This window comes from Lagopus leucura, unplaced genomic scaffold, assembly GCF_019238085.1.
Source record: "Lagopus leucura isolate 7727_CA_CO unplaced genomic scaffold, USGS_WTPT01 Super-Scaffold_806, whole genome shotgun sequence".
Classification (NCBI taxonomy): domain Eukaryota; kingdom Metazoa; phylum Chordata; class Aves; order Galliformes; family Phasianidae; genus Lagopus; species Lagopus leucura.
Genome location: NW_024962260.1, coordinates 8,577,778 through 8,594,189, shown reverse-complemented (window position 1 = coordinate 8,594,189; position 16,412 = coordinate 8,577,778). Strand labels below are relative to the sequence as shown.

Here is a 16,412-nt window from a genome sequence, read left to right as displayed (position 1 = left end):
TGCCTTGCTGGGCTATACTGCAAGCAATGCCACTAAAAATCAATAGGTCTACTGTCAGAACAGGGCTATTTCAAGGAAAAAGAGGTATCTAAATCAAAAGCAGTGCATTTCATAACTTCACTCTCCAGTCCTTATTTTAGCATTTTAAGGCTTGCCTCCATTCATGCAAAGTCATGTTTGGCCATAGGTAAGTCAATCACATGAACAAACTGCAACTGCATTATAAAATTATTTTATTTTTTTAAAACACAGAATACTTAAAGATTTCACTATACAATACAACCCTACCCTCATTTTTCCTGGCCTCCAGGTGTACTTTGGTAAAAGTGCTACCATTATGAGAGAAAGGCTACAGAAAGCAACACAACCCAGAGCGTCTGCATGCTGCCTACAGCTGAGAACTGCCATGTTTACAGCCCTTGCATCTCCATCTTCTGAAGTGCAAGAACAGAGGCAGCGCTAGGCAGCATCTCCCGTAGCCAGACCAGTTCTCCTCACTGATAAAATGGAACAACTGAAATACTACAGTAAGGCTGGAAAATCCTACAGATGGTTGTGATCATCATTTCACAGAGGATATTGTTGTGGTATCTTCTAACACAGACAAAATAACAAAATGGCAAAGCAACAACCATCAGGACGGCTCTGCGGTTCAGCTGAACAGCAGCCTGCTTTCTCTCTCCCAAGTGCTCCAGCAGCAGTGGCAGCAGGCAGCACGCTGCAGCCAGCTGACACCGGGAAACGGCCCTCCATTGCAGTTAGGGAGGAAAAAATTAAACGCGACCCCACAAAGCGGTGAGCACTTAAAGCTCAGCAACAGATGTGCCAAATGACTTATCCCAAGCAGGAGGAGTTAACTGATGTTATAAATAATGCTCTGAATTAAAAAAAGAAAAAAAGGCCAAAGCCACAAAAACCGCTCCCAAACAGATAAGTCTGACATCCAAGGCACACTGTGCAGCTTCACTTAGGAACTATTTTCCTTTAAAACGTGGGCTTGGGTGTTCTACATGCAGATTAACAGAGATAATTTGATTTCAGGCTACTGAGAGATTTCCTTCCTTTCATGTTTCAGAACAGGGCTGCAAGCAGCTAAATGAGATCTGTAGATTACAGTAGAAGAAAGGCTAATAGAACTGCACAGCTACATTCCTGGGTAATAACCAATGTTCAGTAATACAGGGCTCCAGTCTCAAGGTTTATGAAGACATTTCCCATTAGTGCTTTTAAGATTAACGCAAATAAATGCATCAAAAGGAAACAGATCTTTTAACCCATCTGAATCAAACACTTAGCATTTTACTCCAATAAACCATCTGTCATTGCTAGGGAACAAAATAATCACAACTCATGTTTAAAGCAAGCATCTTTCCTGTGGTTTTCCTATGGCTTTCAGGAGGAAAACAAAGAGCAAACCTCTCCTGCCTTCCTTCTGAACATGCATCTTGGTTAACTCTCACTGCCACGTCTGGTGGGTTGTGCGGCTTCTGCGTCACCCAGAAGGAAACTGAAGATATTGGTATGGACAGGAAGGATAAAGTGGCAACATTCATGTTTAATTCTTGAAGCCACTACATCAAATGAATTTTATTAGCTGCTTACCAATCAATCCTACTGCATTACTCACTCATTAATGAGGCATTTCAACCTCTTTAAAACCAGCCAGATTTAGACCCCACATTGCTTTAGATCAGGACCAGTATCAATGAAAAGGAGATTAAAGCAATATGAAGAGGGATGGAACAGAATGAGGCCCTCTAGCTCTAATTCTCTCCAGTAACATCTGTCTTATTCTAAATCAAGTGGTTTTTTTCTAGCAAGCTGAATGTGGAAGCCTGAGGCACAATGTGAAACCTACTCAGAGCAGAACTATAGATCTGCTTTCTGCAGTCGTATGTGCAGATAAAGATGGCTCAGACAGACCCTCTGCTGTCTCAGCATCTGTAAATTTAAAATGCAATCGAGTTCATTTTACCCTCATAAGTTTAGGATGAAATGCAAGTTTGTCACGGTTAACACCAGAGCTGTTGTAGAGCTACAAGACAAGCATGCATCTGAGAACTGATAAATAATATCTGAACAAAATAGAAGTACTGAGCTCATCTTGTGTCATGAATGGTCATTCAGTTAATGCATAAACATTTAAGGGCAGGAAAAACAGATACATTTTAATGACAGTCTCAAAGAAACTCACCATTCCATATGGTGGATTTTGGCAAGTAAGATCTCTAACGCTGCCAGCAAAACAGCTGTTGTTACACATTGCAAAACATCCCCTCCAGAGCCCTGCTGTCTGAGGGCAGAAACAATGCCATCAGAACTGCCCATTTACTCCTCTGCATTCAGGTGCAAGGCATTGTTTCATCTTCAGAGTAGGAATCTTGTGTCACCCAGAAGTATTTTCTGTTCTATCAGCCAAGCATGTTGTCTGCTTCAGGGTTATACTAGCAGCCAAAATAGCCTTCAGAGAATAATGTTCAGCACATGACTTGTTCGTATCACTGGGTAAATCAAGAAGCCATAGTAACCCAATTGATTGTGCACATTCTAGTGTTCTGTACTCATGTAGTGCTTTCACTTGCATGGAATAGAAGTGCATAGCGTTTGTTACGTTCACCTGTTTAATCAATAAAGATTTTTGACACCACTGCAAGTAACAATTTAAATTAACATTAAATTCAAATTAAGATTTGACTATTTACTATACAAGTTTTACTTTAAGAAAAACACATTTGTTTATAACTACCAACATTTGAACATCTCAAGTTTTCCCTGACAGGCCTGTCTCCCAGCTCACTTTCTCTTTCAGAAAAACTTCAGCTACAATAATTTGGCAGTCTCCCACATCACTAAGAAAAAACACAAGCGTGTGCTTCTTCCAGTAGTGGCCCAGAAGACAGAGCCAAGCAATTTGCTATCAGTCGGCAGCCCCACAGCTGCCAGCACAGTGCAGAGGTGCTGGATGTCTCTCTTCAGCTTTGCTCAAAGGCTGCAGAGTCACCACAGCCTTGCTATCACCAACATGTTAACACCTAAAGTGAACCTCAAGGGATTTCCCTCTTTCCTGTCTATAAGACCTGCTCCAAATTTACCTCATCATAAGACTTTATCTAGACTCCATTTAGACTACTACTATTGCACTGATGCTCCTCTAGAATCTGCAGTTCAGAACAACAAAAGGAAACTTCATGCTTTTGCTGTTGGCATCCAAGCAAAATGAAAATGAGTTTCTGAGACAAAGAGAAGATTAAAGGTAATGTAATATCTATTTCCCAGAAGATGAATTCAAGTCTCACAAGACAACCCTAATCACAGACATATCCTAGTTTTCTAAACACTTAGATTCCAAACACCTTTATCACTAGATTCTATTCCATCGCAGCAAAGAAGAACCAGAGAGCCTTAAAACCAATCAGTCACAGGAAGAAGTGGTACAGATAACTTCCTCAGTGGCATGCTGAATAAGGAAAGATTTTCTTTCTGTTCTCTAATTCATGACAAGAAATCCAGCAGTTACAACTGAACACTCTGGTACCAGACATGGAAAAAATACTGATAGCAGAGGCAGTAGAAATCTCTGCATTCGATTATTTTCTAAAATAGCAGAAACAGTTGTGCACCTTGGCCTCAAAGCCTTTCAAGTGCTGCACTTGAAGGTCCTTCTGTTTGTGGCCTGGTGGCACATAGCGTTTAAGTACCACGTTTTTAATACTTGCCATCCTACCACTATTTGAAAATCAATTTTAGTTGGCCTTCAATATTCTATAAACTGATGCATTTCCAAGAGGTGTAAAAACAAAACAAAACAAAAAACAAAGTGTAATATCTTAACATACGCAGAAACAAAGCAACAAACTACTGAAGAGACACCTGGTAAGCAAGTGAAGAAACAATACCTTTTACAGTGTTCTTCTCTTGCAGAGGCTTTACAACAGGAATTCTGCCTTGATTTGATGATAATTCTGTCAGAGAAACAAAGAAAGGAAAAAAGACATTAAATCCGGGGAAAATGGAAAGAGAGGATTATATTTATATAACAAATACTGTCCACATTGTAAAGGGGAAATCTGTTAGTTTTGTCTTTACTTGATTTCTATTCCCTGAGTCATGCAGGCACGCAAGACTCCTGTGTTACTTCAGGCACCTGTCCCACCATCACCTGAGACCTTCAGAGATCCCATACAACTGGAGTACAGAAAGTAAGCTCGACAGGAAATGTTCTTTGGCTAAGGAGCCCTTCCAACCCTCTTGATTTCTGTCCCAGTAGCAAATTCCATGTATCAAATAATTCCAAACATAGAACTTAAATCAAAGAACATTTAATTTGCCACTGATTCATAGCAAAAATTGTTTCCTCCATTAGCACACATCACAGCATTTTCAGTCATTCAGGCCTAAATGCCATCTAGCTGACTCTAAAAATGTCAACTGTGGATACAAATACATCCCATGCTGCTTGACATTTCCTACTGCTAGAAGATACAATATGAGAAATCAGGACAGGGAGAAATTCACCAGAAAGAACTCAACACTTTAAAAAAAAAAAAATGTCTTAGTTTGAGCTTCAGATGCACCCTATGGACAGGCAAAGAATGGGAAACTGCACAGGTTGCTCCCTGCCTTACAGTTTGCACAAAACCACCCATGAAAGGCATTCTCTGCTCCTGAGCAGATTCCTCTCCTGTGCACAGATACAATTAAACTGCTACATGTGAGGCAAGTAGAAGAGATGAGAGACATGACAGTGTGACGCAGCCAGACAAGCAGGCTACTTCTCAGTTCAGTCGGACACTGCTTTGTAAGCAGGTATTGCAACGCCTTGCTAGCAGAAGCCTCTATCTTCAGATCCTTCTGTCCGTTGAGCTTCTCTCTGGCTTTTCTGGCACTGTAATAACTAATATGTGGTTGACATGGGTTACATGGGAATAGAACAACTACCTGCAGAATCATTGCTCCCACCCTCACTGCACTCAAACAGCCCAGAATGTAATATTTCCCTTACTTACACTAATAATTACGCAGGCAGCACAATTTTGATTAACAACAGAATTACACAGATGGAAATGAGGCCAGCGGAAAAGAACTCACTTGGTCTAAAGAGGTCTGCCAGTGTCTTGTCTGTATTGATTGCCAGCAGCCCATGCCTCCAGCTGTGTGTTTGCCTCAGCAAGGACTTTGTCACAGATAAATCACTGGGAGCACAGGCAGAGCTGAGCTGTACTCCTCACGCCATATTCTACCCTTGTTGTGAACTGCTTCTCTTAAACAACACAAGGGAACGAGCAGAAGGAATTTCCTACCAAATCTCGCACTCAGTCTACGACATTCCACCAAGAGATGAACAACCAGCTGTTTGATATTCCAATATTTGCCTTCAATTATCTTTAGAAATTCATTTTGAAAAGCATTTTCTGTGTCACATATGCGCTTGGAGTTCCTTTATAAACTCCTACTCATTCTTAATTATAATGTAAATCAGTGGATCGACATCAAACAAGCAACCATTAACTAAATCAGCTGATAAAAACACAAAGTTCAGACAGCAGTGGCAAAACGCCCAGAACATCAGAAAAAGCCTCCTAACAGCTCAGTCAACATGGATAGACACACAGACCTTTCAAAATAGATGCGCTGGGTAATAACAGTTACTGCCAGTAAGTGGTATATAAGTACTGCAAAAGAGATAAAAAGCCCACGTACCACTACAGATGTGTCACAGATCTGATCCGTGGCTTTTCTGAATGTCAGAACTGAAGACACACCACAAGCCAGAAAATGCCACTGAAGTCATTACATGCAGAACAGTGAAGTAAATTATTTGTTAGGGTAACGATGGCTGAGCTAACTTCAGCCACCTACCTGCACCTATCTCCTGCAGTTTGAATGCGCCATGTCTTTATCGACAAAGAAAACTTGACAAATGCAGAACAGAAGGCAACAGGGGACCACTACAAGGTAGCGTGAGAAGAGCAAGTGGCCCTTACACTAACCCTCTGCTGAAGGAAATGCACATTAGTGTTTATAAGCAGCCCAGACAGCATTTCCTGTAAGACCAGGATTATCTACTGAACATCAAAGTTACATTAAAACTGCCAATTCTGCATAGCCACACATCTATGAAGGGCAGCATTTTCAAGATTTGCTTTCCATCACATTGTACAGATTAGCAAACATGAGATTTGCAAAATCTACCAGGTAGCCATGAATTATACGTTGCTATCGGTATTTAAAGTTCATAATCCTCCTATCAAGATTCTGCTGACAGCAGGTCATACCACTACTAGGCATCCAGGAGCTAAAGGACAGGTAGGCGTGCACAATATCATTATGATTATAAGAACCAGAAGCACTCTGCAGCCAACATCAGATGTCTCTGGGTCCATCAGGCATCCTTCTAGCAGCTGAGCAATGCTGCTCCAGCTGCCAATGGCTAAAACATCTCCCAGGCTGGCAACTGAGCCAGCAAGGTCTCAGTTCTGAACAAAGGAGAGTTACCAGATATTCTGTCAATAGAGATTCAGGTTTTTTCCCAATTTCCAGGAACAGGAAAAGCAACTAAAAGGTGATCTTAACTCCCAGAAATGTGTGTCTCCATATTCACAAAAAGATTATGCTACTACCTATAATTTCATGTTAGCTGGTGCACGCTAAGCACATTTATTAACATATCTTGTTCGCCGGTGCTTTCAGTTCAATAGGTTTAGGAATGGTGGAGTCATAACAGTTTGTTGGGTATTACCTTGGTTTTAAACACTAAAGAAGGGTTCTGGCTCTTACTTTAAAAAGGCTAAGGGGTAACAGCAGGAGGAATCTGGTTATCCTGGCACTACTTGAGCAGAGTTACTTGCTTTGCTGTACTATTTCCATTTTTATGACTGCTCTCATCTCTTTTCACATACTGCTTTCTCTCTGCCAACATAGAAAATTTTACTATGATCCTGCTGTAAAGAAATGGAAGCGATTTCCTAATGCTCACACGGTTTTACATTTATCATTAAGGTCAATGAAAGGAGATTAAGCTAAATCATATTCCTAAAATGCTGGCAATCCTTCTAATTGAGAACAGTTTTTCTAAGAAATGTTGCTTTTTCTAAGAAATACTGTTGTGTGGAATGTTAGAGAAAACCCAGACAAGAAACATCCAGGGAAAGCACAAGCCAGTAGAAAAAGAGAGGAAGGAGAGGGCAGACTGACCACTGGAAATTTAGTAGCATAAAGCAGTTAATCTAGTTCAGTGACAGCTTGACCTTAGAGTCCCAAATAATGCATTTTGTTAAAAGTGGAGCCATAAACAAGAGATGGAAGATGTCTCTGAAAGGTCACTAACCCACTAAATACAGTGGCAGCAAAATGGAAGAGTATGGCACACGCTAGAAAACCTCGCGATGAAACGTGCTGACACCAAATAAATTGGAGTGGGAAGAGTGCAAGAACAGGCAAAAAAAGGCACTTGGGAGATGAACACTTCCAGGGTAAACAGCAGCAGTAGTGCCAAGTGCAAACCAGCTGTGTAAGCACTGCCAAAACGTCTTCGGAGCTACGACCAGGAGTGTCAGCAAGCGCCTGAATAATTACATTTCTCCCTCTCAGGATACTTGTCTTGTGGCTGCTGTGATAGCTTGCTCACATAAGTATTAGAAGGCATGGAAGTAATAACAGACATCTGAAATTAATGTTTTTGATACATGATTTAGAGACTGCAGAGAACTTCTTTGTTCCTTGGCAGAGGGAAAATAAGTGCAAAAACATACACAGAAGCAGGGAAACAAGGAGAGTAAGGTCAGAAGAAGGCAAACACTATGTCTAAAATGACAAAGAAATACATAATATGTATTTAATGTAATTAATACATCATTAATATAGAAATAAACACATGAACAATCTGCAAAAACGTGAATCATGCTGCTGGTTTTGCTCCCAAAACAAAGAGAAATAAAGTAAGAACAGAAGCCAGAGGGACAAATGAGCACATTATGCATTTTAAAACGCGGATGCACAGTGCACTCGAGCTTCCTGAGCTCAGATGCCATCAAGATACTAAGACTTGCAGAACCCTTTTGTCAAAGCACACCGCTCACAGTTTAAACTCACCCTCCACTCACCAGAACGCAGGCAGAAAGGAGAACAAGACAGCACAGGTAGCCACAAAGCAGGAAGAAAAGCTGGCAGGTCTCATTCTAGCTCTGCCAGCCTGGACAGCCTTCTCCTAACAAACCGCAAATGTGATAAAACTGAGGAACAGGCATGAGTGTCAAAAACACAAAAGCAATAGCTCTACCACACGAGTCTTATCTGCACCTTAAATGTTTATAGTCTTCAGATTTCAGAGAGAGTGTGGCTGCACATCTGCTGTCAGTCTGAATGCACGCCTTCTAAAATAAGTGACTGCAGACACTACAGGGCCACAGCAGCTCAGGGGGAATTCAGACGCCAGCTCCCAGTCTGCCTCCATCACTGGAAGGCTGTGGCAGACCAGCACTGCTCAGATGCTAGATTGCTCCTCTCTAATTATATTATTCCTTCTGAATGATTCAGTGACATCTCCAGTTTCTGTGGCATTAAAAAAGCAGCGAAAAAGCTGAGGCCAATATTCTAGACTCAGAAATCCTCAGCTTGACTCGTTAATTATTAGAAAATAATACATGTCCTGAAGGTACCTTGAAAATAAGCAAGATATTCTGATTTCCAGCCACAACAGCACCACACAGGTTGTAGATGTTTCTCAGATGTGAAAACACATAGACATTAAACAGATCTACAAACACTGTAAGGGAGATGACACCGTATCAGCCCTGCAACGTTGCACACAAATCTATTTGTCTCTAACTGTAGAATTATTGTAATGAAAGAACAATGTTTTGCTTGCTACCGGAAAGAGATAATCATCCTTAGTAGGCTGACAGAACTACACACAGCTGCTGAGCACTAAGCTGCCCATACGATGTTAATACAGCCCCATGACAAAACCCAACCAGCTGCCGTTCCCTCCAACCCTCCTGTGGCTCTTACTCACCAGCCCTCAGAAAGGCAGACAGCCTTTTCCATCTGTCCAGACACCAAGAGCCTCCATTCTCCACTGAAACTACGTTATTAACAAAGTTCAGTGGATAGCACTGTTGTCCATAAATTTTGGAAAAGCTATAGCTTTGTGCTGTGCATTTTCTTGAAGCTGTTACATGCATAATCTTAGTATTACAAAACCTAGCAATCTTCCCAACTGCCCAACACACAAGTTCCGCACAAAGGCCATGAGAAACCAGACTGTCCAAGAGCTGCACAACTTCAGGATAGATGTTAATAAAAAGAAATCCAAAATCCCATGAAAGCTTAAACTGTTAACAGATTAAAAGCTCGCATTCACAAGGAATCAAAACCTAGGGCTAAGGCCAGAATCAACCTAAACAGCACTCCACTGCATTCACTGGTGTTGAGCCCTGTAAATCGCACTGTCTTTGCTGGTACAATTCACGGTCGCATCCTTTTATTAAAGTTGTTGAAGAATACCATTGAGCTTTCCTTAGGTCTCCGTGGTTTACACTTCTGAAGGGCAGCTTTTAATTGTGTGTCAATCATAAGCTCCATCCAATTGTCACGGAAACACTCACTCCAATGAAGAGTCTAATGACTGACTTGGCTGCAGGAATACAAGTTTTATTGCTGTAATTCAGCAAAACTGCCTGGTTTGCATATATTATGCTGAATGGAATCACAGCAATGGCCATGCTGCTGGACACTGTGCTCTGCCAACACTTCAAATGGATTTAATTTTTTTGTAAAAAAACCATCATATATTATTCTCACAGTATCTAAGAGAGCACGACATTACAGGGCACACTTCACTCTGTAACACTCCTATGGTTTTTGTCTGTTTCTCTTTCCAGCATAGTTTCTACCCACAGACATGACTAGGCAGGTTAATTGAGTTAATTGAGAATTTAAGGCATAAGCAGGGCCATTCAGGCTTAATGCACTGCTTTGACAAGTGCTGCAGATTCTTGTAGTAGCACTGTGATAACCCAATGTTTGAGAGGTGATGTTCAAAGACAGTCACAAAGGTTTGGCCATGACTGCTTTCCCAAATCAAGGAACACGCATACTTGGCTCCCATCACCCAAAAATCCTAAAACAGAAGCAGCAGAACTTTTTTTTAAGCATCCAATCACCAGAACGAACTCACCATTAACATCACAACACCAATGTTTTGTATTTGAGCAGCTTTTTCAACTACAGACAATGTATCTGACAAGGTAAAGGGAAGTTACCACCAGAAATCATAACAGTCAAGTGCAAAATACACAGCAAAATGTGGAATTGAAAAAATATATATATTTTTTTTACTTTGATACCCATGTTCCTATTCTTCAAGCCTCAGATATACTCCTAAGAGCCAAAGTAGCTCAAAAGAAAATTGAAAACTTCTCATTAAAATTCAAAACCTGTAGATAAAGGAATGTATTAATGATACGCGATTTCCTGCACACACAAGCGGATGCATTCCCACACCTTCACAGTGATTTCCAAGGTCCTGTGGAAATGGACCAGCTGTATAGCAGCCCGCTGCAGGTTCGATGCCCGTGAGTTCCAGCAGCCTGCAGCAGGCCTTCAGCACACTGTGTCAACTACCAGAAGGTTTTAACTTCATTTCTTGAGTAACAGTTGCAGCCAAACACACAGGCTTACATCAATAACCATACTTCAAATTATAACAGGAAAGCTGAAACCCTGCATAATTTAGAAGAGAAAGATTTTATGCCACATCTACATACCTTTACATTCAGCTACATTTTAATGTACATAATATTCTTTTTAATTTATACATTAATGTAAAGGAGCAAGATTGCATCAACTCATTCTGCTGAGAAATTAAGACACTGTTAACTGGCTATAAAAGAATTAGACCGCAGAAACTATAGAGGCTAACTCTGTAGGAAAACTGCAACTCCAAGCAACGGATTAAGATTGTGTCCCAAAGCAATGTAACACAGCAGCACACAATGAGATTGAACACTGTCCAGTAAAGGAACAGGCACGGGCAGGTGGTTATTTGGGGAGGGGTGTGTGTGCCTCCACTGTTTGTCCCCACAGCCACACACAGGTAAGGGCTTGAGGTCAAACACCCACATACAGAACCAAGTGCAGAAGTGAGAATGGGTAGGATGAAATACAGTCAGTCTTACTCAGAGAAATGGGAAATTAGAGTAAAATAGAAGGAACCACAACTGCCAGGCTGTACCCAAATCTGTGGGACTGTCAAGAAATCACAGTGAAATGGAAATAAACTAATTTTAGCAGGCTGAGGAATACTTCTTCCTTGCCTATGGAAGAATGCCCTCAGTTGGAAATGCAATCATTTTATGTTTCCATTTAATTAGAGAGCAGGTGATTAAATCAAATAGTGTAAACTGCACAGCGTTCATCTTGAATAATATCTGGTAATGTAAGTTACCCAGTCATAACCTTGAGATCTCATTCCCCCACCATAGTTCCCAGCCTTTACACCCACTGTAACATTCTGAAGTGTCCACCTGGTTCCTCCTGCACATAAAACTGCTCTTGAGTCCAACTGAGAAGGAAATCAGACCATTAGAAACCCTCTTCATACAGAAACACATGAACAAAGCTGAAAATGTCACTAATGCTGTGTTTTCCTTTCCATTTATTATATCAGTTTACTCAGAATCACTCACTATAGGCAGCTCTCTGACTTAAATTTTCCCACTCTCTTAATACAGGCTGCCCAGGAACACAGGTACTATGCTGCAGACTCTTGTTACACAGAAAAATTCCCATCTGTATGAAATTCATGCATAAGCATATAAACTGTGACAACATTTACCTTGAAGAACAAGCTGTGATAGTGAGTTCCATTACAGAAAAGGACTGACACGGAACTGTGCTCTGTATTCACACCACCAGACCACAGGAGGAAAGGGAACTGCCACACCAGCACTGCTGCCCTCAGGCCACAGCTTGGAGGGCATGAAATTTCATGCTACGGGCATCTAAAAATATGTAGAAATTGGAACAAACTCAACTTCAGTGTAGAAGACTGGCCTGAACTATTCCAGCTATTCTAGTACTCTAGACTGCTACGTTAACAGTGGCCAGTACCAAACGCCAAGGAAAAACAGACAAAACTACAGTGCTACTTTGTTGGGATAACGTTACACACAGAGCGAACGCAGGCTCCTATCCTGAATAACAAATCTGGACGTTCTGCTGCAGTGGTGGCACACATCCACAGCCCAAATGCTACACAACAGCACACCAGCTGTTATCTGAACTCCATGCAATTGCAATTCGCAGTGAAATCCTCAAATGTTGAATCTTTCCATCCACAGATCTTTTCTGAAAGGGAAGGCAGAGCATTACAGAATCCACAGCAGACTGTAAATTATGAAACATGGGAATGCTTCTGAACACTTTTGAGTCCTGAAGGCATTAATTTTCTGCATATTTCCTTTACAACGAGATATGAGGTTTCTCACTGAGAAACTGGCAAAGTGTCTTTGGATTCATCCTTCCTCCATTCCCCAACACTGAGCCAAGAGCTCTCATTTTTTCCTTTATGATCTTCTCAGTATTGTCAATAAGCTTCCATGACAACGTGAGAAGCACAGAGATTGGGAAGATTTTGGGACATACAATATTTTTAAATAAGCCTAAACCACACAGTCCTACAGTTTAACTTGATGCAATCTAAAACTGATTTTTATTTTTATTTTTCACAACCTAAGACAGTCCTTCTCTTTACTGTATTTTGCACTTCAGATGCATCTCCTAAAACTGTCTGTTTTTCCTGCAACCACATTTGTTAATTTGTTTTGGAAGTCCTCCAGGATACACTGCCATCATCCACAAACATCTCTTAAGATTTTCATAAGGCACTACAATCCAAGTCCTAAACATAAGCCCAACTGCTGCACACTTCACTGTGGGTAAAATTAATCCAACTCTCCTGCAGCAGTACCTCACTATGGTGAGCTGCGTGAGTCCTGCTCTGTAAATGTAGGAGGATTGAGCTTAATTACACTGGCAGATTACGCTTGGATCTCAACATTCACGAAAACATCATAATATTAAGCATTCAATGATAAATCCATCTTTAAAATCTAAACACAGTTCTGGTCCATGACTAGGCATGAGGAGAGCCTATCCATATGAGGGGTTCATACCTATTTTGATAAAGTGATGGAGGATTAGAAAAACAAAAAGTCACGTATTTTGTATATTAAATCACCTGTTTTATATATACAAATACACATATAATATGTTTGCTACAGGTAGTGTTCAGGGTGTTGCGCTTCAGGCAGGATAGCGCTTGCTTGAATCTATGGAGCTCAGTTCCATTTGTGCCACTCATTTAAAACTGACTGCTAGTTGTTTATTCTCTGTCTAAAATTGAGATAGAGATAAATAATGCAGTTCTCCCTGCGTTATTGGATTGTGCTCTGAAGACATAAAAACCAGAAGTACTATTTAGCCACTAGAATTGTCTGGTAGGGAATGAGCCACTGCTAAAGAAAGGCACTGGAAGCAGAACTGCACTTGTTCGGATTGGTTACTGGACAGATTTAACTGACACGCCAGCAGGCCACTTTGCTGAACTCCCTGTGTGTACTCTGGTTCTACTCGCAGATGAATCAGTGATGTTCAAATCTTGTTACCTGCCCCTGTAGCTTCAAAATATCTCACTGTGCAAATTACCATTTTATCCCTTTTGATTTAGTAGGCTAGCTGTGCTGTCTCTTCACGAAAATATTGTGCACTTTTTTTTTTTTTTTAAGCATTTCAGGATAGCTTATAATTAAGAGTTATTTCCTAATACGCCTGTACCTGCCAAGCCGTTAACCCCACACAAGGTAAATGAATCGGACCTGCCAGGAAGCCTGTTAAAACAGAGGAGGATGAAAATTAAACTCTTGCAGCAAATCTTAAGGTTTCACTTCTATGGCAGTCACTTCACATTTTCTGGGCAAACTGCCACGAGGAGCGTTAGCCCTCAGGATCAAACATCTTACGTTAGACTGACACACACCTCGATCTTCCTTCGAGCCAATGCCCAGGACGGCCCAGCCCCAGCTCCCCGAGGGCCGGGCTGCAGGCAGCAGAGCCTCGGCTCCTTCGGATGAGCCGTGCCCTCTCCTGGCAGACGCCAGCACTGTTCCGGCACGGCTGGTGCGCGCCCGGATGAGGAAAACCCAGCCTTTCTGCTATCAGTACGGGCACACGTCACTGCAGTGCTTCTATTACAACTGGTTTATTAAGCATTCGTGTACCATTAGCCTTCCTTGACGCTATAGCAAATACACAGAATACACACACACCAAATAACCCCGCATTTTTATTGTGGGTCTGGCCTTACAGGACAGACAGAGCATTTAAGACAGCGAGAAAGTCATCACAATACGCAACAGCAACCAAGGAAGGAGAGTGGCGGAACGTAGAATATAAAGCCTTGTCTCAGCTCCGATACTTTTAATTAACAACGGGTTCACAGACCTCCCCTCGTGGAGCAGTGAGTTCTCCCTCTCTCAACTCAGTACCGTTTAGCTAAATGGAAGGACTTCTCCATGAAATTCATGCTACATTTCTTCACTAAGTCCTGCCGCTCACAAGCAGACCCTAAAAGCAAAAGAGGGCAGGACAGAAAAGCTGCTGTTAACATTAAACAGCTCAGGTTTGTTGGTCAGTGCCTTCAAGTAGGTTCTACCAGCAGCCTGATACTCCCAGGTGGAGCTGCTTTGGAGCCACCTGCTTTGAGCGCTGGGCTTCGAGTGCCAGCAGAACTGCCCTGCTGCTCTCTAACCTTACAGCTGCAGCAGATTTAAAGTCACTGCCTGAAAAATATTTATGACTATCTATTCTTCCCCTCAGTAGCTGTCACTGCATTTCTGCTTCCTCAAGTATTCTTGGGCAGAAAGTTTGAGCAAGCAAATGTTTATGAAACAAATAAGTCTGGGGAAAAAAGTCAAAATGTTTGTAACAGCAAATATTCAATCATTAATACATTATATTTGATACATGGAACTCACGCCCCACGTACCTTATGTCAAACCCAGACCATCCTGAATTCCAAATATTAAAATAATATATTGTGCCTATGGAATAAAAAGACCCTTAGGAAAGGAGAACCGATGACGACAAGACAGTGTCACTTGATATTAAAAGTGCCATTGCTGCTAACATCTGAAGCACAGAGATCAAACTGCCATGCCAAGAGCTGGACTTTGAGACAACAACATGAAGATGTTTCCTAGAAGAAGCGAATGAATTTCATTTTTTGAATTTCTGTCATAGGACAGAGGCCTTTGTGCCTCCTCTTCTCATCACACTGGTGGATAAACTTGATTCATTGCTGAAAACAGTGCAAGCCTACTCTAATCTGATAAAGAAATCTAAGAATTAGCAACGCTGTATGATTCAGGAAGTATGAGTTCAATAGGAAAAAAACTGCCTGGACTTACCCAGGAAGGAATGGCTTCTTGGCTTCTAAGATTTCTGTGAAGATTAAAGCAGATGCTTTAAGCAAAGAGATCCAGAGATTTTTGAAGACCTCTGGAAATGGAATTATAATGGAAATGGACAAAATATGAAGCAAATTTTAAGCATAGCAGAAAAAAAAAAAATAGTATCACCTTCCCTCCGGATTGGACTGCTCTGCTTCTTTGAGGTGCAGGAACAGCAAACTGGCACGACTTTTGCCTTCTATTTAATAGATCCTATACAATCTCAGGCATACTGCAGTTTCTCATACTTCCCTTCTCCTATAGCTTTTCTGAGTTTTCCTCAAGGGCACTGCTTACATTTGCACAGTGCCCCATATGGAATTACAGCAAGTAAACATAAATGGAAAATGAATCCACTCCTGCAGAGAGACGCTGCTCTGAGGATCCGCGGGGCAAGAACTGGGTCCTGGTGGATGCTGGGCTACTATTCACTGGACATGGTGCAAACGCTGCAGTTAACAGACAGTAATGCATCATTAAGTATTACTGAAGTGACATTCCTGCTTCCAACTTGCACACTTGCTCTCTGTCCCTCCTTTCCTCCCTGTACTTTCAAGAGAGCACAGAACTGCTCATTAACATCATTAGTCTCATTCCAGACTGTTTTCAGGTTCCACACCACCCACCCATTTTGCCAAACCAAGAGAGGATGATAATTCTATTTCCATTTCCATCTTATTTTTCCCAAGGAAAAGTGAAAATGAATTAATGTTTTTCACCTCATCCACTCCACATTGGTGCCGAGCTCTAGAGCCAAAATGCTAATCAGAACCAAGAGCCCGGGCAGGAAGGAACTTCACAACAAGTCAGACATCAATTGCTTTGATTTATACCCATAGGAAACCAAGTCAATCTCAAAAGACTAAGCTTAAGTTAATTAGCTATTCAGAGCTATCTATAAGA

At 41.4% G+C, this 16,412-nt stretch overlaps 1 protein-coding gene across 3 annotated transcripts in view; it reads right to left on the bottom strand.

The window, feature by feature from the left end:
* The window catches only part of ARVCF (ARVCF delta catenin family member), a 210,537-nt gene that overhangs the window by 144,127 nt on the left and 49,998 nt on the right, over nt 1-16,412 (bottom strand). For all 3 annotated transcript variants that reach the window (XM_042865425.1, XM_042865424.1, XM_042865429.1), the window contains exon 3: nt 3,897-3,962. The gene's annotated coding sequence lies outside the window, so the exon portion shown is untranslated. The remainder of the gene's footprint in view (nt 1-3,896; nt 3,963-16,412) is intronic.